General features: G+C 44.2%; 1 protein-coding gene across 4 annotated transcripts in view; it reads left to right on the top strand.

The window, feature by feature from the left end:
* Window positions 1–23,697, top strand: part of STOX2 (storkhead box 2) — a 158,906-nt gene that overhangs the window by 31,285 nt on the left and 103,924 nt on the right. For 2 of the 4 annotated variants that reach the window (XM_071556297.1, XM_071556300.1), the window contains exon 1: window positions 21,830–22,232. The exons of 1 other annotated variant lie outside the window; for it this stretch is intronic. The gene's annotated coding sequence lies outside the window, so the exon portion shown is untranslated. Of the gene's footprint in view, window positions 1–5,195; window positions 5,266–21,829; window positions 22,233–23,697 lie in introns of those variants that run through there. One more of the 4 variants, XM_071556298.1, reaches the window with a different exon arrangement.

Here is a 23,697-nt window from a genome sequence, read left to right on the forward strand (position 1 = left end):
TCTTTCTGCTGCGCATGAGGAAACTTTTCTCCTTGAATTTTGATTTATCTTCATATCTTCTCTGTCTCAACACCCTTTCTTGGTCAGGTCAGTACCTTTCACCATCTGTATTTGGCTGCTTTGCTTTCAACTCTCCTCTTTCCCCCTGATCCCCTCAGTGACCTCTCTTGCTGCCCTGCTGGCACCTCCTTTTTTCAGTTCTCACTGCTCCTTTTCTGGGCTGTTCCTGTTCACTCTCTCTCATTAGTCTTGCCTGCTGTACATCAGCCTGCTCCATGGTCTCGGCTGCCCTTTCTATATTGCTCACCTGCTCTCTCTTGTTCATCTCTTCCCACTTAGCCTTTCATTGCCTTTGATGTTCCTCTCAGTGTAGCTTACTGGTGGTACAAGCTATCTTGTTACCCTTCCTCCCAAACACCTTCTTCATCCCTTCACAATTTTTCCTTGTCCTATCCCATTTGGACACGTAGTACGTGTTTATTTAGTCTCAGCCTCTTGCTCATCCCATGTGTCCAGACTAAGCCTACAATACTCGGCTACGAACTTTCGAGGAAATCTAATTCAGTTTTTACAAGCTCCAAACTTTGCAGGCTATAATTACCTCTTGCTGTCATCACTGAGACCTCCTTCTCGCTGGCTTACCTGACGCAGGCAAGCACACACACATGTGTACATATACCACATCCCTATTTGCCCCAGGTCTTTAGCCTGTGCAACCATTGGATCGTCTGTGCTGGGTACTTGCTGTCACTGCTCCTTGGCACAACTCTTTCAGCGGCTTCCGGTTCTACCTAGTTCTCCTCCTGTCTGCTGAGCCAGGTATTGTCCCCCACATTACTCTTCCCCATGAAGTGTGGAAGGGCTTGCTTGTGTGTGTCTGCAGTGTCTTTCTGGGTTGGCTGGGCCTTCCTTTTGCTGTATTCAAATACTCTCAGTGGTTACCTCTATTGGATACCTTCATACCTTTGTATGGAGATGCCTTTTCTTTAGCATGTCCAGTCCCCTGTCAATGCCCACCCTTGACATGACTGCTCTGTTTTTGTTGTTCCCTTAGTATTCTCCTTGTCTTGCCCTCCTGGTCTAAGACAGGTGGGCACCTTTCTAGATAAGGATTCTTCCACATTTCAGTCAGTCCTAGGAAGTGAACAGCATTCTAACTTGGTACTGAAATATTTTTTAACAGCTCTCGTGAACTCATCCCTACTGTGACATTGCCAGTCAGTGAGGTTAAATTCTTGTGCTGACCTCTGTGGAAAAAAAAGGAAATCCACTTTGGAAATTATTTGTAGGGTGTCTGCCAATTTATGGAAGGCATAAAAAGAAAGTAAGCTTTCTTGGGAACACAGCCTTTTGTCAGTGTAGCTTTTTCTGCCCCTGGATGCACTGTGAACATTGTCGCTGCTGTTTCTTGGGTCAAATGCCTGAACCATTAAAATACAGAGGAGAAGAAGCCCCTGTCTCATGTGAGACATGAAGTAGTGTTGCTGCATTCACTCTGGCTTGGACATGCTTGTCTGATTTCAGAGTTATTGGAGCAATCGTGGTATGCCCCTTTGTCTTCTCCCTACTTCTCCTTCGAGGGCCTCTGGCAGGTCTTAGAGGGCAGAACTGGGAATCCAGGATTGTTTGATTCAAGATTTGCAAGCAGAAACCCAAGGAAATGTAATTTTAAACATAGGAAAAATCTCTGCATGTCCAGCCCATCAAGGCACCAAGGTCACTTGGTTCATTTTCCCCATTTCTTGGTGTACATGACTTCTTATACTTCAAGTAGTGGGGCAGCAGAACAAAGCAGTGGTCAAAGGAAATAAAGACCGCTTATATCTAGTTTTAATTTCTTTTTTCTTCTATTTGGTTACCTGTACAATATTTATTAATAAAAAACTTGCTCATTCTTCTATTGCAGACTCTCAAATTAGTGTGTGCAGTATCTTCCTGACAGGTGCTGGAGATGTAATCAGGAACGAAGGTTCTCTTAGCAAATGCTTTGTTAAAGTACACTTTTAAATACCATCTTACCAGGAATGAAGAGTGCCTGTAGCCATATTAAAAGAACCTCCTTTCAGAAGCTGAGAGGTTTGGGAAGATGGGATCAGGTATATGTAGTGTTACAAACAGTGCTCATCTGCTGGGTTTATCCTCCATTAAATTTTCAGCATGGATTCTCATAACACAGTGTCAGCAGAAACACAGGCAAAGTTTAAAGGATTACTCTGGTTAACACAGGGATGTGAGTTTGGGGTTTTGTTTGTTGCAATACAGCTGAAGGAGTCATTTGGGTGCCTCACTTGGACTTATGCCCACATCTAAACATATGGTACAGCAGTTGCCGGAATCCAGATAATAACTTCGTTTTCTTTGCTATTTAGGTTCAAACTTGTGCTGACAGGTCCTCTCCCAAGCTTTGTTTCAACCCACTTTGTGAACCCAGTAGAGAAATTAATCTCTCTCTGTGCCTCAGTTTCCCCATACTGCAAGCAGCAATGTTAATAATAATATGCTGCTTCTCTTTTAAGGTGTTTGGAGTGAACAGATGAAAAGCACCAAATATGAGCTTGCTATTTAATTATTGGGCCTATTGCTTGTACTCAATTTGTCTGACCATGCAATGGGAACACACGTGACTGGGAGACCTGGATTTCTCATGTTTGTCTGGGCAGCACCTGGGCAGTGCTGCCAGCCTGCCCAGCTGGGCCAGGGCCTACAGCCTGGCAAACATAGCTGGCATTAGCCAGCTGGCCACTTCAAAGGGTGACGGTGAGAAGGGAGTGAAAACTTGCAAGGGCAAATGCACGCTTAAAACCTGATCAAAGCAACCTTTTTATCTTCTGACTAGGGAGCCTGAAAACACTGGCAGTGCTGCTTCCTAGGTGATTTCAAGCTGTATTAATAATTCAAAAAGAAGTGAGTCAAACCAGCTAATCCATGTAAACTGCTGTCATAGGTGTGTGGTGAAATGCACATCCATCAGCCCTGAGCAGCTGCTGTGTGGGGTTGCGTCAAAGCACATTGGTGCCTGTTTCCCTGAGTGGTATGGGAGGCAGGGTCACAGGGTGTGGGAATTCTAATTTCTCTTTCCCTAAGAAATTGCTGATGAATGACTTTTCAGATTTGGGGTCCTAAGACACACTGTAAAAGTGGATAGCATGTTTTTACTACTTTTTACAGTAGTAAAAATTAAATTTAGCCCAGGGGGAATAGGCTTTGGAATAGAGTTTGAAATTTATAGGCTGGCTAAAGTGATCCCTGGAGGGCTGATAGCAATGTGTGCACTATCCAGATGTGTCATGACCTCCTGAGGACAGCTGTAGATATGACAGATATATTAGACATTAAATGTCTATTTTACATCTTCCCATTTTAAAGTAAATGTTTAAACTGCAAATAAACAAGTGGTTTAGAAAAAAAGTGTAACATGGGTTGATTGTACAAAAAATTGTGTTGTGCTGTACCATTACACCAACAGTATCAAGCCTATAGGCAAAGGCTTATGCCTTGGATTTACGGAGTATATGGTGTGTCTGGGTCTCACTGTAGAAACCATGTGTAGGAGGAGACAGTTTCAAGTTGCAAGACCTGTTGTCATTAGTGGTTCCTCAGTCTCCTGGGTCTAGGGTTGCTCAGCCTGAAAGCAGCAGATAATCAGTGAGGTCAGTTTTAGGGATGTTGGGGTTGATTTTCAAAGTCATGTGATTTTATAATGTTTTCAAGAAAAATCTGATAGTAGAGTCAGATGTTACTCTGTGAAAACTTTGAGGAGATGATAGTGAACCAAAGTTTTGCACAGTTACAAACATAAACATGCAGTTAGGTAAAATGAATACTAAGTATAATTAGTTCATAGTGCCCCTGAATTTAAAAGAAAATAAATATTCAATTTCATAGTTCTTATCCAGCTTATGCCAATAGCAGTATCATCCCATAACAAATTTATGTCCTCAAGATAAAATGGAGAGCACTGATTTCTCTTTTAAGCAGGTGAAATATAAATTTATTGATGTGTTCTGAAAAATGTCTCTGTATCGGAGCATTCCAGGTGTCTACAAGCTAGTTTCAACCTAGCCATTTTCCTGCATAGTGTGATGCACATGACATATTATTTGCATTTACCCCTCTGCTTTTTTCTCTTTCAAGTTTAATTTGTTGTTTTTTGCTGTCCTGCTGTGTGGGGACAATGCTGAAAATACTACCTTTTCTGCATGTGTAAGCTGCCTTTTTCCCCTCTTCTACTCCGTATCACTGCTGTTGTCTCTTCCAGTGACTGCCACAGCTTTTATGTGAAATGGAAGTTATGAAATGTAAATGGTATCTCAACAGCAATTTAAGTACATATTATGAAATTGGTTTACCTGTAAAAGAACAAGGGGGAAGTGACCCTGTATTTGGTTTTGATCCCATAACCAATTGCTTCTTTATCTGAATGGCCTTAATAGCTTTGATCTAGATTCTCCATGTGCTCTGCAGATACACAGGTTTTGAGAATTATTTGTGCACCAAGTAGTTCATGATGATCGCAAAGTCTTTGCAGGAATAGTGTTGGAGTATCTAGCGGTAACTTTTTCAAGTACCTAGCCTACACAATGTGACTTTTTTTTTCCCAGTTATGCTTAAAATCCAACCCCAGAACTTGTTTTTATATACTAGCTAAATATTTTCTTGGTGTGCAAGCTGTCTTACTAATTCTGACTGAAGTGACTGTAGCATTAAATCACAGTGCAAAAAAAGCCAGAAATACGCAGGATCCATCCCGCTAGGTGTACATAGTGAGGGAAGAAAACCCGGCAGCATCTCACACTTTAAACTTTGCATTCAGTGAGCCCTCACTTTAATACCTGATGTCCTCATTTGTGTTATGTAGGACACAGTTTGTGTGCCAAGAAGTGGAGAAACTTGGTCTTGATTTTGACACTTGCTCTTGATTTTTTATGATTTTGACATTGAAAAGAAAACATAATTTCTGGCTCCTTTGCATATGTTTCTCCCAATGAAACAAGGTGTCACAATCTGGTGGAGTGAGTGGGAAATGGAACTGAAAGCATCAGTCACTGCACTTTCTAGCTGGTAGGCAGCTCCATGCCTTGCTGTGCTCTAGACCAGACATTTCTTGGCAGATGCTTCCCACTGGTGTTAGCAGTGATGAAGGTGAGGGTGTAAGCAAGGCTTACTGATTTCTGCTCTCATTAATCATATCACTTAGGTCATTACGGCTGGCCTCAGGAGCCCTCCTTTCTCAGCCCTGCAAGCCACATCCACCTCATGGGAGAGGTATGTTGGGAAGTTGTAAAATGGTAGGGTAGAGGCAGTCTGGGCATGTACTGGGTTTTTTTTTCCCCCTGCTTAATACCTTTTCCAACATTTTCTGAAGATCGGGAGCTGCAGAGTGCTCGCTGTCAAGCTTGCACTTGCTCTGCTGCTTTTGAAGTTTTCCTTCTTCCAGACTTCCTGAATGACTGCAGGTCTTGAAAGTTTGGTGCTTCAGATTACTGAATAACTTACTGCTACTTGTGATGTATTATCCTGACTTTTGGTCATGATTCTGTGGGCTTTTTTCAATCTCTGCTCTGTTGCTGAGGGACACTTTTTCTGGGGGCAACTTTCGTCCTTCTTGGGTAGGAAATGTCTCACATGGCTCTTGGTGATTCTCTCAGGGGTTTGTTGGGGCCAGCTTGGTATTCCTTTACAAGAGTGAGTGAGGAGGTAAGACTTTGTCTTTTATTATCTGTAATGGTTTGCAGCTGATTGAAGACATCGCAGGCTCGCTGCCTTTTCAAGTCCTGAGATCCTGGGAATGCTGCCGTGGTTGTGCACTGGGAGTCCTACAGCATGATGGCAAACACTGTAGTCTCTGTGCAATAATGTTTGCAACTTCTGCACGACAGGATGGACACAATGTATTTACAACTCTGGCCAAGCTGCGATAGCTGCTGGCTGCAAGAACTTCTCATAACTTGCAGAAAGAAAATCAAATGCCACTCTGAAAATCTCTTGTAAACCTTCCTGGATCTCCCTAGCCTGGTTGTACCTGTCCTGCTCTGAAAGTCCAGCCCAGTAAAAAGCACTGGGCTGTTGGGAGTGTTAGGAAGAGGGTTTTGTGTTAAGCCAGGAGTCTGGGGCTGCCTGGGGCAGATCTGGAAAGGATCTTTGTGGACCATCACATGGATGGCCCAGCTCTGAGGAGGCTCAGCAAGCTGGTGTTGCCACACTGCTGTTTCACTGATTTTCATGCAAGCCTTCCTTGGTGCCAGCTGCAAGGAAGGCCATCCCTGGCAGATCACTTGTGGCAAGGATGGGTTTTGTTGGTCTGCAGAAATCCAAACCGGGAGTGGGATGGGGTAAAAGTATCTGCCATGAGAATGGATCTGGAGTACAGACCCTGCATAAGCTCATGTGGGTAGTGCTATGATCACAGCCCTTACATACTGCTGTTTCCCACTGCTGGATGTTATTACCTATCAGGAAACAGGTGGAAAAATTGTCCAGGAAACATGGACCAGGATTTTGCTATAGCCAGTTTGGGGTTTGGCAACTGGGGTGAGCAGGCCTGTTTCCATTCAGCATCCGTTTCTCTGTGAAAAATAGTAGGAAATCTGGTTTTTCAATCCCTTTGACATTTGTCTGTGCATTGACTCAAATGCCCCAAATATTTCACAGCTGAGGTAGTAACAAAATAAGTTTTAATTTCAACATTGCAAAAATTTGAAGCAACATTTAAAAAAATATTGTTCCAATCCAGAATGACCATTGCCAAACCAGCACTATGTGTAGCCCTACATTATGTGAAGTGGTAGCTAGAGAAAGCATTATCCCCTCTCCTCTACCCACTTGTCTTTGCCTCCTGCTCCCCTGTTTGGGTTTGGACATCTCTCATGTTTCCCCATAACAAAACTTTCCAGTTCCCTTAGTCCATGGGAGTGATGCAAGAGAGGTGAAGAGTAGTTAGTGTCAGTCCTGTCCAACTCCCTTCCTCTCCCCTAAATTTAGGCCTGCTTAAATGTGCTTTTCATAACTGGCAGATGGGCAAGTCTGTGTGTTCCTGTGGAGTCAGGAGTAAGAGGAACATAAGGAAAGGGCTGTGTTATGAAAACTGCTGGAGCTTCATGGATTCTGCTCTCTACTTCTAGGTCAGGACAATTTCAGAGCACTAACATTTTTGCTTCTTGATCAAGATGAAGACTAGGAGCATGCAGCCCTGTGTAGTTTTCATTATGGAAGAATGAATTGGGGTCCTGGAGGGCAGGAAGTAGAACACTGGTCACAGGCTGCCTTGCTTCCAGCACTAGAAATGCCTCATTGTGTATTTTTTACCTCTATCCCCCTGGAAGGGTCCCTACCTGCATGTCTGTGCACGTGTGAGCTGAACAGAGTGGTGAGTGTCACACCACCTGGCTCTGTCCTGAGTAGCACCCACTTCCCTCTTACCTTCATGATCTCCTGTGTAAAAGTCCTGGGCCCAGCTAACCCCTCTGCAACCCAACCAGTTTGGTTTTCCTTCACAAATCACTATGAAATTCTGCTGCAATACAGTACAAATAGCTGCACAGCTTTTTTTTTCCTCTAGACCAAACCTGGACAGAATTTTACTTCTTAAGCACTGAAAACCTGCAAATGTAACTTCTCTTTTTCTTAAAAAAGGGGAAAGAAAGGTAATCTTAGCTATGTAAAGTGTATGAAACATTCATGTTTTCAAAATGCACAGCGTATAGCACAGGTGTACTTCCAAAGTCAAACCTTTTCTATAGTGAGGCGGTCAGAGCTCTCCTGCAGTTGCCAGCAGGGATACACTTTTAGGTTGCTTTAACAGTGAGCAAAAGGTTCTGTCTCTGTGGTGGCTTGCTAGATGTTATACACTAAAGCAGTTTGCATATATTCACCTGCTGTTGTGAGCTAAAGAGATTCACACACACATGCTCTTCACTTTTTCCCCCCCTTTTTTAGCTGTTTGAACTGCCCTGGAGCAGAGGTGAAAACCACTAAAACTGACAACATGACAGAAACACTCCACAAGTGAACCATCTAGGATTTAGGTTTTTTTCCTTTTCCCCTTCCTTGGCTGACTAATCTGTAAAAACAGCTGGAATGAAAAGCATCCAGCTTCATGCTTGGAGAAAAGAAGTCTTTGGGTATTTCATCAAGTAATTGCAGCAGCCAAGATTCGGAGCTGGCTGTAGGGTCCCTTGCTGTTCCTGTGTTCCTGCTAGTCAGCCTGGTTTGGCCTCAGGATTTATGGCGTGGGCTGAGAGACTGAAGGCAAAGCCCTCATGGGACTGTGGGTGCTTGCTGACCCTTTCTCCCCCATAACCTCATCTTCCTCCTCTTCCTCCTCCCTCTCTGGGTGCTGTGGCTAAGCCCAGCCACCGAGACACTTGGCAGTGTGGTGATGTGCGTGGCATACAAATGAGAGGCCACTCCTCTCCAAAGAATGAGCTCAGGAACACTCGCCCTATTAACTTGTTTTATTTGGCATTTTTGAGAAAAAGACCCAATCCCTAACCCTCTGTTTTCAGGATTCTCTTTAAATAGCCAGTTCTGGAAACAGGAACTTCCTTTACCTCTGGAAACAGGAAACAGATCTGACTATTACATATTTGTTTTAAATCTTTCAATTATCCACTGCTGCCCCTCACCTCTTTCTTTCTGCTGCTCAGCAAAATTCTCTATTTTTAATAAGCCAGTACCTGGGGGTATTGTGCAAGACTCAAGGGTGTGCTGCCGTGAAGTAAATCAATGTATTTTGTTTTAAAGCTGGCAGGGCTAATGTTTTCTGTGTCCATCATGTTCATTACACATACAAACACAAGAAGTTCTGTTAACTGAAGTTTGATGACTTAATGAAATAATTAAAAGAAGATGGGAAAAAAAAAGAGAATTGGCATCCCCGAATTAAATGAAGGACAAGATTTTTATTTTCTCTTAAGGCTAATAATCAAAGTCTACTGACAAGAAAGGACATACCAATGGAACTGGAGTACTAGAAATTCAGGGCTGGAAGCGGCTTCAAGATATCTTCTAATCCATCTCATTGCCCCCGAGAAGGATAGATGTTTATCTTCAAAACCTCTGATGAGGATGATTTCACAACCCATCAACAAATCCGTTGCTATGCCTTAACTCTCTGTATAGTCCAAAAGATTTTTCATAATACTCTCAAAAATTGTTATGTTTAGAGTAGGGTTTTGTTTTCATTTGTGCAGTAGAACAACTGATGACCGTCCTTTGTGAACAGTTATCTGGTTTTAGGACTGTGTATTCTCAGGATGTATTTGCCACCTCTGTAACCTCTTAAACATCTGAGCTTTTCCCTATAGGTCATGTTTCCAAATGTCTTTCGACTCTTGTTGCTTATCTCTTGGACTCTATGCCTGCCTTTTTTTGAACGGGTTATTTCCCAGATGGGGCAAAGTCTCCATCTGAAGCCTCACAGCTGATGCACAGAGAGAAATAGCAGCCTCTTGAGCTGTGCCTATCATACCCTGTAAGTCTGTGCTTTGGTGGTCTTTGCAGAAGCTCTGTGCAATTGACTCCTGACCTATTTGCAATCTTCTGTAAATTTGGTGTTTTGGTGGTACTGCTGCCTTTCTGTTTTGCCCATCTTTGTTTCTGTGGAACCCTCCTTTGTAAGCAGAGCATGGAGCCATTAACTGTCCTGGAGATGTGTTGGCTCTTAAATAATCACAAGTGGGGTTACTGTGCCAAGTTTTGGTTTGGAGTAACTGTTTTTTCTGCTTCCAGACCTTGATGTAGCTCCAGAAAAAGAAAGGTGTTTACAGATGCATTATGGATTAGCACCCTGGTTGCCAGCTCTTTGTAGCCAGGTCCCAGCCCTGGCTGGGTGCTGTGATGCCTCTCGTGCTCTGAACGTGCTTGAGCAGGTGGAAATCTCTGTCAGTCTGTTGCCTTCATGTCCAGACTCTCCCTGCCAGGGTGCACTGGGTTGTTCTCAAGGCCTTTTAGTAGCCTCTTGCACTCAGGGTAAGACTCATCTTTGCTCACCCTAGCCCTGCTGTTACCCTTGACACCTGAATTTGTTACCTCTTGGTTGTTCCCTCCAAGGCTGGCAGGGCATCAGTGCCTCACAACCTTCTTCCCAAGACACCCCAAGATATGCAGAGCTGCAGTTTGACAGAAGATCAGCAAGCTATATTTGCTGTCCAACCTCTGTGACGGGCTGTAGAGATCTCCAGAATCAGAGAGAAGGCTCCCTGCTGCTCCCCAACACTGCAGCTCACCCTCACAGTCCCAGGACTCAGAATCCAACTCACATGCTCCCTGTTTGTAACCATAATTTATGCTTAGCTGGCTGACTTCTCCTGTAAAGGTCTCAGGAAGAGAGATAGAGAGGTAGTGGTTAACACTGGTTTAGAAGTGATCTGCTGCCAACAGGTGCAGCTGTTGATCTCTATACACACCCCTGGATAGCCAAGCAGAAAGTAGCTAACCTGGGGAAGTTGATCTTGTTCAGTAATTAAACACCCTAACTTTTAATTCACTTCTGGTTAGTACAGAATCTGTAGTATCCCTTTGATGCTTTAAATGGTGCATCTGTGCTGGGCACCATGAGCTGCTCCGCTCAGCCCTGCGGTTCCACCTGGTCCCTGGCATTGGTCTGGTCCAGAACACAACTGCTTTTGATGTTAACTTATTAGCTCTCAGCAAAGGGTAGCTGCTTTTGGCAAAGGATCCTAAAACAATTGCCACATTAGCAATGAATTGAAACAAACCTGAAATAACTCTTTGTTTTAAATCCAGCGTAACGTGTTGGAGCAGTTTGAGTATGCTTTGGCATGCTGACTGATAATGGAGATTTTTTCTTCTGTGTTGGTTAGTTTGAAAAATAATAACCAATTGCAGCTGAAACAGTAAAGATGTGTCCTCCAGATGAATTGTAGCTCACAAAGAGTCTGCACAACTCACTGGCTCTTCTGATACCTTCTTGTTCTGAGTTAGTGTGACGGTTTTACCTTTGAAACATAATGGGAAAAAAACCCCCACTGTGATTAGCCACTAGTTGAAGATAAGCTTCTAAGTGATGTCCCCAGAAAAGTACAGGAAAAGAACAAGAAATAGCTTTTGGTTTTGCATCCAAAAGAGTAGTGGTATTAATTCTTCTCTTTGTCAAGTTTCTCTGGAGCCTGTTATGGTGTGTGTTAAGAGTTTACGTGAGGTCAATGGGAGCCTTATGGGTTATTTCATCATATCTCAGTGCAGCTCTGCCCTGGTGACAACTCATCTTTCCAGCTAGTCCGGGGAGGAAGCCGGAAATCCTGATTCTGATGCAGAGGAGTGGAATCGCCAGCTAACCGGTCTGGCTGGGTGGTTTTGGTGTCATCTTCCCAAATTACAAAAAGGCAGCTGAATCTGTTTTATTTGGTTTCTCTGAGCCAGGGTGCTGTGTTTGTGACAACATTTGCATGGCAGCTCTTGACAGTGTCAACTCACTGAGTGTGCAAATAATATTTTGCATAGAGGCTGAATTTCCTGCTTATACAGCAGTGACTTGCCAGGGCACTTGAACACCTACATGAGCTGTGCTTGGGCACAGTACTTGCTCCCACAGGCACTTCCCAAGGATGTGGCTTGTGGCCATAGCAGAGGAGGAGGGGATGCTGCTAGAGTAACCTCCTAGTCTAGCCAGATGTGCCTCCTGTGCTTCCTTCACCTGTGAGTTTTATTCAGAGCTCATGATATTTAATTATTGCTATTCCCATTAATGTATGCAAAGATACTAATCGTTTTTCTAGTGTTCCCCAAGTGCTGGGCACTGAGCAGTCTCTGGGACTGCAGTGTGTATTTTTGTAATGTGACATCTGTCTTCCTGCAAATAATTTATTTACCTGCATGAAATGATCATTGTGCTCCTGTTGGTATGTGAATCAGAGGATTCTTTGGCTAGCATTTCAGAGCATGACTCATATTGAAGGCATTAAGTTTTCAAGGAGTTAAGTATGTTCATATGTATTTCATGGGGAGGCACGTAAAAATGGTAAGTAGGTTCCCTCTGCTGCCTTGAAGAAGCGTTGCCCATTTTTTTTTTTCTTTTTTTTTTTTTTTAGCCAGAGATGATCTCTACTTGCTGCCTTTACTTTAAATAAATGTACAGCTGTTAGGTTTGTTGCTGTTTTGTTCAACTATTCAAACTTTGATCTGTGGCTTCACACTTCTTTCTTAAACATCTTTGTTACTTTCTATAAAGTATGAGTGGCACATTGTGTGAAACAGTCCCATTGCTGCGTTTTTGATGGCCAGGGGCCTGGAGCATGTGCTGTGGAAGAAGAGACTTGAGAATAGGGGTTTGTTCAACCTGGAGAGGAGATGGCTGTGCAGGAGACCTTACTACAACCTGCCCTTATCTCTGGGTAAGTTAAGGAAAAGATAGAGCCAGGCTCCAAGGGACAAAGATTGCAAACTGGAAAGGGATTTTCTGAGAAAATATTAAAAGAAGAAAATCTCCATGAGGAAAATTACATATCGATAAATTCCCTAGAGGGTCTCTACAGAGAACCTCAGAGGTTTTCAAGGCTGAAGTGGACCAAGCCCTGTGCAACATCACATTATGTCAGGGTTGGCCCTGCTTTTAGCAGGAAGCTGCAGGTTTCCCAAGGCCCTTTCCCACCTAACAGTCCTATTTAGTGATGTTACCCGTAAATATGGGCCTCTGAGGTGAGTGAAATGCAGCGTGGCCTGACCTTCCATTATCTTTGGTATTCCACTTCTAAATGGGAGTAAAGGGGACTTCACCGTGATTGTGCTGAACTTGGTGATAGTGGGAAATTCTGTCACGGAAAATATTTCCATAAGCAATTGACTGCTGCCTGTCTAATTGCATGTCCTTGAGGGCACATCGCAGGGCAAGTGAGGCGTTTATCTGATGCAGCAAATACAGCCCTGAAGTCTTCAGCCTTGCTGTTACCCTCTTTTTCCAGATTGATGGGGGAACATTGACAGACTTCTGTCTGTATGAGTTGACCCAGATCATGTTGCAAATCCAGGTTTCGCTGCAGGAAACTGGAAGAAAAATAGAAGTTTTCTGTGCTGTCTGGAGCCTCCCCTTGTTGGGTTGCCTCTTCCACAAGTCAGGGGCTGAGCCCTCCGTCGAGGGGGTATGGCAAGCCCTTGGCAAGCAGTCTTAGGAACAAAGCTCGTGCCGGGGATCGCGGGGCATGGGCGGCAGCAGCGGATCGCTCAGCATCCTCGTCAGCACCGACTGGTTTTGTGGTTGCGTTTTCACCAATTCTGGCAGCTGGTTCTGGGAAGTGAAGCCTGCGGGATGCAGGACCCAGCGAACGCGTTCCCCGTGTGTGTATATGTGTGTGTGCGAGGTGCGTGGCTCAGAGCCCGCGGCAGCCGCTCCGACACCCGCGGTGCGGTGGGTGCCTCCGCAGAGCCCCCGCGACCGCGCCGCCAGCGCCCTCCGCCGGCCCCGCGGAGTCGCTCGCCGGGCGGGCGGGAGAGTGAGGGAGGCGAGGGCCCCGCAGTCAGATCCGACCTCCTCAAGGATTGAAGTCCTCTCAGAAGAAGCGAAGAGGTGAGGTGATTCTGCCCCTTGGCTCCGCTCCAATGAGACCCCGCCTGCAGTACTGCCTCCAGCACGGTAAAGCCGCGGGGCCCGAGCAGGGCCATAAAAATGATCGGAGGGCTGGAGCATCTCTCCTGTAACAACAGGCTGAGAGAGCTGATGTTGTTCATCTCGGAGAAGGGAAGGCTCTGGGGAGACATTTGAGTAGCCTTCCAGTGACTGAAAGGGGCTATAAGAATCACAGAATATGCTGAGTGAGAAGGGACCCACAAGGATCATCAAGTCCGAACCTTAGTCCTGCACAGGACCATCCCCAAGAGTCACACCATGTGCCTGAGAGTATCATCCCAACATTTCTTGAACTCTGTCAGGATTGGTGCTGTGACCACTTCCCTGGGCAGCCTGTTCCAGCAGCCAACTACCCTGCAGGTGAAGAAACTTTTCCTAATATCTAACCTAAAAATGATGGGGACAGTCTTTTTAGCAGGGCCTGTTGTGATAGGACAAGGGATCATGGTTTTTGAGGGATCATGGTTTTTAAGGAGGGTAGATTCAGGCTGGATGTAAGGAAGAAATTTTTTACAGTCAGCTTGGTGAGGCACTAGAACAGGATGCCTAGAGGGGTAGGAGATGCCCCATTCCTGAGAACATTCAAGGTCAGGCTGGTTGGTGCTCTGAATAACCCGATCTATTTGAAGATGTCCCTGTTCATGGCAGGGGCTTAGACTAGGTGACCTTCAAAGGTCCATTCCAACCCAGACCAATCTATGATTCTGTAAGGAGGGAGACAATGCATTGTGGCTCTCTCTTTTTGTGGGATCTTTGGCATCAGCCCTCTCAGTGGATCCTCAGACAAACCCCACAGGAGTTGAGCTGAAACAGCGGCAACGGGTGAGTCTCTGCCCCAGCAGTGGACCAAAGCAGATCCCTTTCCAAATTTGATCTGTGTCTCAGCCCCAATACATCTCATGTTTTGCAGTAATTTCTGCAAGCACTGGTCTTTCTGCAGACACACAATGCGAGATCTCAGAGATGCAAAGTTGAAAGTATTACCTCTGCCTTTACGGCCTTGGATTATTTTATTCTGCTTCAGTTTGTCACATTCTCTGGGAAGTCTGTGCCACTTTAGGTCATTGGTACTTACTTATTCCCTGTTTTCTCAGTTGGGAGGATTTTAAGACAGAAATTACTGGTGGTCTGAAAACTTCCACTGCACAGATTTATCATATGGATTGTGTTTGGCCATTGCAAAGTATGTTTGACAGCAGTAAGCTAAGAGGCTAAATGCTGTGGTGATTTATAGTCCTCTTAGGGCACATAGTTATTCATTTACCTCTTCAAAACAAAGAAGTTCACTGTTAATGAGGACAGTTCATCATAGCTCAGCTGCCCAGACATAGTTTGAGACGCAAGGATCACAGATAAGCTCTGGGAGGGGTGCAGAGAGTGGAACCTGCATGCTTGTCCAGGTCAGGCAAGGTGTCACTGGGTGCTTGCCCTCTCCTTGGAGCCTGCCCCAGTGAGGCTTACACTAATCCAGTGAAAGGGAAGGAAGTACTTTTTCCTAACATAAATATCCCTGGATGTATTTTTACAGGTATTGGGTACTATGCTGTTAAGTATTGTGAATATATTATAAATAATAGCAAACATTATGCATTTAAAATCTGTCCAAAAGTGTTCTTCAAATGTAGGGTAACCAAACAATATTGAGGTACTTCACATTCAAGAGCTTTATTGAATTTTGGGCAAACATTTCTGTGAAAATGATATATATGTGTCCACTTAAAAACAAACATAGATGATCAACTGATGAAAAGCATGTTTTATACTGTTCTTTTCTTTTTTACCTCTCCAAATTATGTTACTTTTTTTTTTTTTTTAGTTTAGGTACACACCAAATCAGATTTTTCAATATAGATGCATTACTCTTATAAGTACAGGAGTACTAGGAATGTAGTTCAGAACTGAAACTTGAGCTCCCAACTTTCTGCCTTGAAGTAAGACTTTTTATTTACATTTTTAAGCTTATGAAAACTAGCAAGTTAGAAGTTTTGACAAATGGTGCTTCAGCATATTGCAATAACGCTCAGGCTGCAATGCCTGTCTGCACAGCTCACCACCATCTGCCTGTCTCTTTCTCTCTGCTTTTTTTTCTTTTGTATTGTTTAGATTTGACTGTGTCTAAACAGCAGGCTGGTTTCCTATACACGGTATCTTCTGCTATGTTAAAGTATGAATTTACAGAACAGAAAGGTGGGCAAAAATGTTTCAGAAATGAGAAGAATGGTGAAAGGGAGGAAAAAGCCTACTTGATCCACAACTTTCAAGGGATAAATGAAAGATATATCTCTATTAGCTCTGGCTCCTGGGGATTTTGACACACCATTTCCTATCTTCTTATGATGGAGATCTAAAAGAGAAATTGAACTTTGCATCCGTCAGCAGTAGCCTGGTTGTTTCTTTCTCCATCCAAACTGCTTGGTCTTCAGCAGGTGGGTTGCTCTTCCACAGTCTTCTTTTTAATTTTTCCTTTTTCAGGGATCAACTTCTGTTTCCACTCTACCTCTTCCTTCAAAGCTGCTCCTCTGTCTTTTCACAGAGCTGTCTGTCCTCATTCTTCATCCTGTCCTGCTCGGCAGCTCTGTTGGACATGCAGTGCCCTGTGGCTGGTTCCTATTTTCATCCCTTGGTTGTGCCTCCCATTCTGGGAGCGAGAATGGTGACCAGGATCCAGCAAGCAACCTGAAGGAGTCAAGTCAGCATGCAGTCTTTTACCAACGTGCACTGTGAAGCCAAGACAGCAGGAATGAAGGGCAGGAGTTGTGATCCCAGGTCAGGGATAAGGACTGATGTTGGCCAGGTTCCTGCAGCAGTGCTGCCTCCTTGCCCTCACCTGTGGTCCCACCCTAGACTGTGGCATCAATGCCAGTCTGGAGGCTCGTGTTAGTTTCAGTGTAGCGGGCTGAGACATAAACCCCCCTGTCACACAAAGGGCTAAAAAGGAGACATTCTGCAAAGTTTGTCATTGCTTATCTGGCAGCAAGTCAGAGCAGACTTGGGCTGTGGCTCAGCCCTGATATCTCAGTGGTCTTTACTTTCTAAAGCTGTAGGATAATAAACAGCAAAGTGTGCAAGAGAGAACATGACCGTTTCCCTGCCCTTTCCATCTCTGTGTCTAGTTGTGCTTTTCTTTGGTTCTGGGAATGTTCTTCTTTGACCAAAGAGGGTATAAATTATGGGATTTACAGCCCGTGGAATAGCCTGAGGCAAGTAATTCCTAGAAGATGCTTTCCTCTTCTTTAATGGGTCATTAACGTTTAGAGCTAAGAATCAAAGCAGGCAGAGGAAACAAATGGGGAAATCGTTTCCTGAAAGAGGGAAGAAAGCTGCTATTCACTCATCAGGATATTCTTAGATGTGCGTGGGAACAGCCTGGCAAAAGAAAGGAGCTTGAGAGGCAAGCCAGGTGACAGTGATGTGCATGGGACAGTTCTGAGGGAGTTTGAGCCATGTCATCCTGAGGTAGAGACATGCTAATTCTTCCTGAATGGAGTTTCCTCCCTATTCCCATCTCATTCCCCTTCTTCCAGTACAGGGAAGTGATCCTTCCCCTGTACTCTGCGTTGGTGAGGCCACACCTTGAGTACTGTGTTCAGTTCTGGGCCCCTCAGTTCAGAAAGGATATTGAGGTGCTGGAGCGAGTCCAGAGAAGAGCAACAAGGCTGGTGAAGGGACTGGAGCACAAGCCCTATGGGGAGAGGCTGAGGGAGCTGGGGTTGTTTAGCCTGGAGAAGAGGAGGCTCAGAGGTGACCTCATCACTGTCTATAACTACCTGAAGGGAAGTTATAGCCAGGTGGGGGCTGGTCTCTTTTTCCAGGCACTCAGCAATAGGACAAGGGGGCATGGACTTAAGCTCTGCCAGGGGAAATTTAAGTTGGAGATCAGAAAAAAATTCTTTCCAGAGAGAGTAATCAGGCATTGGAATGGGCTGCCCAGAGAGGTGGTGGATTCACCATCCCTAGAGATTTTTAAACGCAGATTGGATGTGGCGCTGGGTGCCATGATCTAGTAAATGGACTGGAGTTGGACCAAGAGTTGGACTCGATGATCTTGGAGGTCTTTTCCAACCCAAACGATTCTATGATTCTGTGATTCTATGAATTGTAGGGGTGGGAGGTGTTTACAAACTCATCAGCTTTGATTGTGGCTGTGCGAGTGTTAGTTGTGATGTTGCTGTTACTCTGGTGCAAGAAGGTCAGGGGAGGAATTGTGATGCAGAGCTGATCTCAGGTGAGATCCCAAGTGTTCATCTGCTCCAATGTGCCCTTCCAGGATAGTAGGATTGCCAGTGGAGTAGGGGCAGCTCTTGTCAAAGTGATGGGGAAAATGTGTCTCTGAGACCTGGACGAACGCTCAGTCAAGGAGTGTGTGTTGCCTGCGAGGAGGCAAACGAGCTCCTAAGGGGTCTGGTTTGAGGCTTGAGGCAGGTTAGGAGAACACTAAAGGATTAGAGTTTGCTGCCTTTCTCTGTTCCTTGCTGCCAGATCACTTTTGACCCCAGTGAGATTTAATTACTTCAGATAGGTAATTAACAGCTACTCTCAGTAATTAGGGGAGTGTGTGATTAGATTGCTGAGGTGGGGGGAAAGTTGTGTCTGCAAAGTCCATCTGGCAGTGCTGCTTTCATCTGCCTGCAGCGTCCAGCAGTACAAGGTGCTAATACCCTTGTAGGTCTTCACTCCCCATGGCAGGAGCTGCAGAAAGTATTGCTACAGACTGCTTGGATGTGGGTTTGGCTTCCCCCCCGCCCCGCCCCAGTCAACTAACATGAAAGAGTGATAAAATAGATTTTAAAGGATGATATGGAAGCAGGGCAGTTTGTGGACATGACAGCGTTGCTCTGCCTGTCTAGCTAGCAGGATTAGGGGAAGTGGGAAAGGTTGTGCTGAACTTCCGTGGCAAGAGATCTTGGGCAGTTCAATGAGTATCTCTCCAAGCTTTCATAAAAAACTAGATCTTGGATTACAGCGGCTGCATCAGAATTTAAATGCCATGTCTATTATGCTGTAGTTAAAAGGAGATGAAGTGTATTAATAGGTAGCAAGGTTTTGCACCTGCTTAATCAAATCATCCTTCCTTGTCGCATTTTACTCCTGTAGGTGCATCTAATAGGTGCTGATGGATCTACTGTGGCATAAGAAAATAACATTTATATTGGCTGTTACATTAATTTCCCTGATAAAATGAGGCTACTGGGATGACCCATCTGACTCCTGTGATATTTTTATAAAGAATGAAATTGAGTACATTTGTTATTATTAGCGTATTAAAAATATTAGGTTTGTTGTCTTAGTTGTGCTGTGTTTTCTCATGCTGTCTCTTATGCTGATTGCTAATGTCAGGCTTTGGCAGGAGCTGGCCTAGGCAGACCCTTCCTGTGATGGGAACCAGATGGATGGTTTTGCTCTGGCTGCCCCTCCCATTGAACACCAGGAACAGGAGGAGGGGAAGCCCTTTTGGCAGGAGGAGGCGGTGAGGGAGAGGATAGGTCACTGGTAAAAAAGTAAATGAATGGCAGAGGACCAGTTCTCATCTATCCACTGCTTCTTTTCCCTTGAGGCTCCCAGTTTTGCAACTTTCAACCTCACCCTTGACTTCAACTTCTTGGCTTTCAAGAAATTGTGCTGTATGCTACATTTTCATTACTGGTAAAATTGATGGAAAATCACATTTTAATATGTGAAAAATGCAGTGTTCTTGACTGTCAAAGCTCCATTCAGCTGGAAAAAATCTATGTGAGGCATTCTTTTATATTTCATGTATTTTGTGCATTGGTTGGAATGAAAAAATAATGAAAGGCTGTATTTTGTCAACTTTTGCATCTGTCTGACTGGCAGCACTGACTGATTTGTTTTTTAAATGTATTTATTTCTTGCACTAAGCACTATTATTCTTCACCCTTTCATGATAAATGCAAATAATATGTGGAATGTGCAAATAATATGTGAAAAAGATAGATGCAAATTATTTGGTCCCTCCAGGTAGGTCTGCAAAAAAAGCTGGAAATGTGACTGCAGTGTGGAAAAGTACTGTCTTTATACCAGCTGCAGCAATGGTATCAGGGCTACTGTCTGTCTTTGTTTCAGGTTTCTGCGGACACATCTATTTTAGGTTTTTAAATGTATTTTTTCATCTTCTCTTTTTCCCTTTCCTCTCCTGCTGTGAAACTTTAAATGGGATCTGAGCACTCTGAATATCTGAAGCACATCACTCAGTCCATAGACCCTTCTGCATTTGTGGGACCACTGCTGCACAGGTGTGATGTGTCCAAGCTGCTGAGGCTATTGGGTTGTGCCTGGGGAGTGAGCTACATAACCCTGGTGTCAGGGAGAGCGAGAGGTTACCCCTCCTGAGGTCCAGACTAATATACCTTTCAGCATGAATCAAGCTTTCCCTCTGGGGAGAAACGTGGCTTCCCTCCCTGCACAGCCATGTGCCAGCTGTGTTGGTACCTGGGCACAAGTCAGATGGAAGGGAGCCAGACTAACTTGGCATTGTGAGCTGCTGCAACTTTAGGAATATCTTTGCAGCAGGAACAGGGTTTGTTCCTACCTCACCATCGCCCCTAACCATGCTCCTGCCCCAGGGAAGATGTTATGCCACTCTGCACCGCTGAGGGGTGGGTTGTGGCCCTGGGTGTCTTGGCCATGCTCTTGAGAACTGTCTGAGCCAGTAACATAGGAAGACCATGCAGTGCAGCTGACAGATCCATCCAGCTGGCTGCCAGGTGGACTCTATGGTTAGGCATACCTGCAAGTCAGGATCTCCTATTACAACTTTTTTTTTTAAGTCAGAATTGTCTTGCTGCCTAGATCACTATGATTGCAATGTGAAATGAAGAGCCAGTGAAAAGAGGTGTCAGGGTGCTCCTACTTGGCATTGTTTCATTGTTGCCACTTACCAATTCCAATAAAGATTTTAATGTGACACAAATTTTCAATTATTCTAAATACTAAAAAAGTGATATCTTTATTCTTGCTAGTTCTGTACAGATTTTCTTTCAATGGAAAAAAAAAAAAGCTTACAGAGAAAGTAGTAGAAGTAAAAGCTTACAGAAAAATCTAGAAAATCCTTCTTTATACCTGAGGCATTGTTTCTCTCTGCACTTAACTTCCAGGTCCTGTATGTGTTAGGAGCTCTTCAGTGAGGGCTATTAGCCATTAGGACAATCCTGTTCTGGAGACCTTTCTGGACGGAGGAGGGTACCTTACTGTGCTTTTGTAGTTCACCAGCCCTGAAATTCTTGCAAGGGTGCTGGGCTTGTGAGGACTTGCTGGCCTGGATAGTAAATGATCAGTGGTGTGTTGCTTTCAGTGAGAAGGTCACACAGAAGCAGATTCCAGGAGAAGTTGGGTAGGAAGGGACCTGAGGAGGTCTCTGGTCCAACTTCCTGCTCAGGGCAGTGCCACCTGTGAGGTCAGGTTGTTCAAGGCTTAATCCAGTCAGGTCAGACTGGAAAGTCTCCAGGAACATGAAGACCTGTTCCAGGAAACTCTTGTTAATTTGATTTTTGTTACCACATGGCACTTAGAGCAGTCAGAGGTAACTATGTGCCACCATTTTCTCTGTACAAGATATTCCTGAGACATTTTGTTTAGGAGTCAGTGTAAGCAATGACCCCACAAGCCTGGAGCACTTCTCCTACATGGCATTCCCTGCCGTGAAGAAGTGGGTGCCAGGGATGAGGACTTGCTTTGTCCTCTTTTGGGAGTAGGTGTGGAGCAAGCAATGCCATCCTACCAGACCAGGGGAAGAGAACCAGTTCAACCCCTTTTATCCTTGGTTTTCTTTGACCTTTTTGCCACAGCCACATCTAAGTGATGGAGTAGGAACTGTGGTGCCCCTGAGCTGTCCTCCTTTCTCCCCAGTAAGCTATGCATTTGTCCTGGCTGAAATAGCCTGCCCTGGATTGGTGACTTGGTAGCTGTCGCTGCTGTCAATAGAAGGGCTGAGCCGTAGTGCCTGTCTTTGGCAGAAGTAATTCTCACTATGTGCATTTGGTCACAGGGCTGGGGCATGGGGATGTTGTAGTACCTCACTCAGGGCCTGAGATCTACAGTGTAAGCCGTCAGAGAGATGAGCACCTCCTGCAGCTTCAGCTGGGGATAGAAAGCCAAACCTTGCCAGCAGGACGCAGCCCAGGAGGTGCCTATTGGACTCCCTGCACATTTGCATTTTCTAATCTGCTGCCTCAAGCATTATCTTGCTTGCTCAGACAAGTCATTCACCACATCAGGAACGTGTGGGAAAAGAACTCAGTCAGTATAACCAGAGGAAAATAAATGGTTGTGTGGTTGGCCATTTGGAGCTGAGCTAGCTTGGGAATTTTTTTCTTTCAGCAACACCCTGAAAAAAATGAAGTGTGAATATAAAGAGTTTGCTTCCTTCTTGCACAGGCATGCATCCAAAAAAAGACATCTACTCCTAAATGCTTTGTTAGCGCTTTAGAGGATCCAAAGACAGTGTGTTTGACTGGTAGGACTTCGGATCTTCCCCACTCAAACGAGCTTTGAATACAAGGGAAGTCTCTGGCACAGAAGAGAGGAGAAGCCACAGTGATCACCTGGGATGTTGCAGTGTGCTGCTCAGTCACGCAGACGCTACTTCTCCTCTTGATTCTGCATTTGTATTTGAAGAGAGGATCCCAGGCATAATGTAAGTACAGAGGGGGAACCATGTCCTGTGTTAGGGGCAGTAACAGCAGGCTGCAGTGGGTGAGATCCCAAAAGGGACTAATGTTTGTTACCAGGGCGGGAAAAGAAAAAACGTGTTCAGGCTAAGGCAGTTCTGAAAAATGCAGACTTACTTTGTGTGAGATGTAAAGTGGATTTCACAGCTACTATTTGTTGTTTCTATTTAGCGAAAAAGAACAGGATGTCTTCTGCTGTAATAGAAATGCCAGTGTAAATAATTTATTTGCTAATTAGTAGACATTGATCTAATGACAGAGATATTTCACAACAAGTTATTTGGATCATATCAAACCCTGTATTCTAGAGGTGGCTTTTCCCCTCTCTTGGGTTTAAAGCAGTTGTGTGGATTAATCATACTGTAATGCAGCCAGACACTCTTGTCCGTGCTTGACTCAGGGAGCAGAGGCTTTTTGGCTTGATACATGCAGGAGAAAATCACATCCATATTTTACAAGTATATTTTGGAAATAAAAGCTTCAATTTAATTAGAAAAACCAAACAAAACACCTTGTTTTTTCCAGTAAATTAGGTCATGCAGCCTGATTGCCTGGCCCATCTGTTGCTGTTGATAAGTATGTTATTTTTCTAAAGGCCAATACTAAATGGTATTATGTAGTTATCTACTCTTTTATGCCTCTTGGCTTGTCAAGTACTGTCATTATATCAACTGCTGTTCTTAAAATGGGATTTTGGTTAAAATAGTATATACCTGCCATCTGGTTGAAAAATGTAAGCTTCCTACACAACTAAGTGGAGTGATACTTCAGTATTAGGAATAGCTCATGTTCTCTTGAAAATAGCAGCTGATGGCAGATTGCAGAAATCAGCCAGTTATCAGTTGTCATTAAGCTATTTGATATCTGACATATATGGAAAGCATGCTATTTATAAGTGTTCAATTATGTTATAGAAGTATTCCTTTTTTTTTTTTCTTTCTTTCCCTTTACGCATTTACATATGTTGGTTTGACTGGATTGGAAAGCAAAGTCTCCCTTAATATTTACCAAATAGATGTGCTGCAGACTGCTTATAACATTTCTGTCATCAAAAAATGGTCTTAGAGGAGTATAGAAGTAAACTTGGTGTTCCTGTGCTGTAGAACTGTAGATATCTAAAGATACAAAGAGTCCAAGAAACAGAAATAAGTAGAACCAACCAGCAGAAGATTGCACAACTAGAAATTTTAATGGAAAATCTGCATTTTACTTCTATATGTATTTGCATTTCTGCTAGTAGGAGAAAAGACCTCAAGATTTAGGATCAACTAAAGCAGAAACTATAAAGGCATAATTATTTGTGAAACCTGGGCAAGTCTCTGGGCAACCAAAGACTCTCAGAGCTATAGGTTGGTCACTAACATGAAAGTCTAATGGTAACCACTAAGCAATGATTCCTGTACTATGCAGGGCAGAGGATGCTGCTGCAGA

This window comes from Pithys albifrons, chromosome 5 (genome assembly GCF_047495875.1).
Source record: "Pithys albifrons albifrons isolate INPA30051 chromosome 5, PitAlb_v1, whole genome shotgun sequence".
Lineage (NCBI taxonomy): Eukaryota > Metazoa > Chordata > Aves > Passeriformes > Thamnophilidae > Pithys > Pithys albifrons.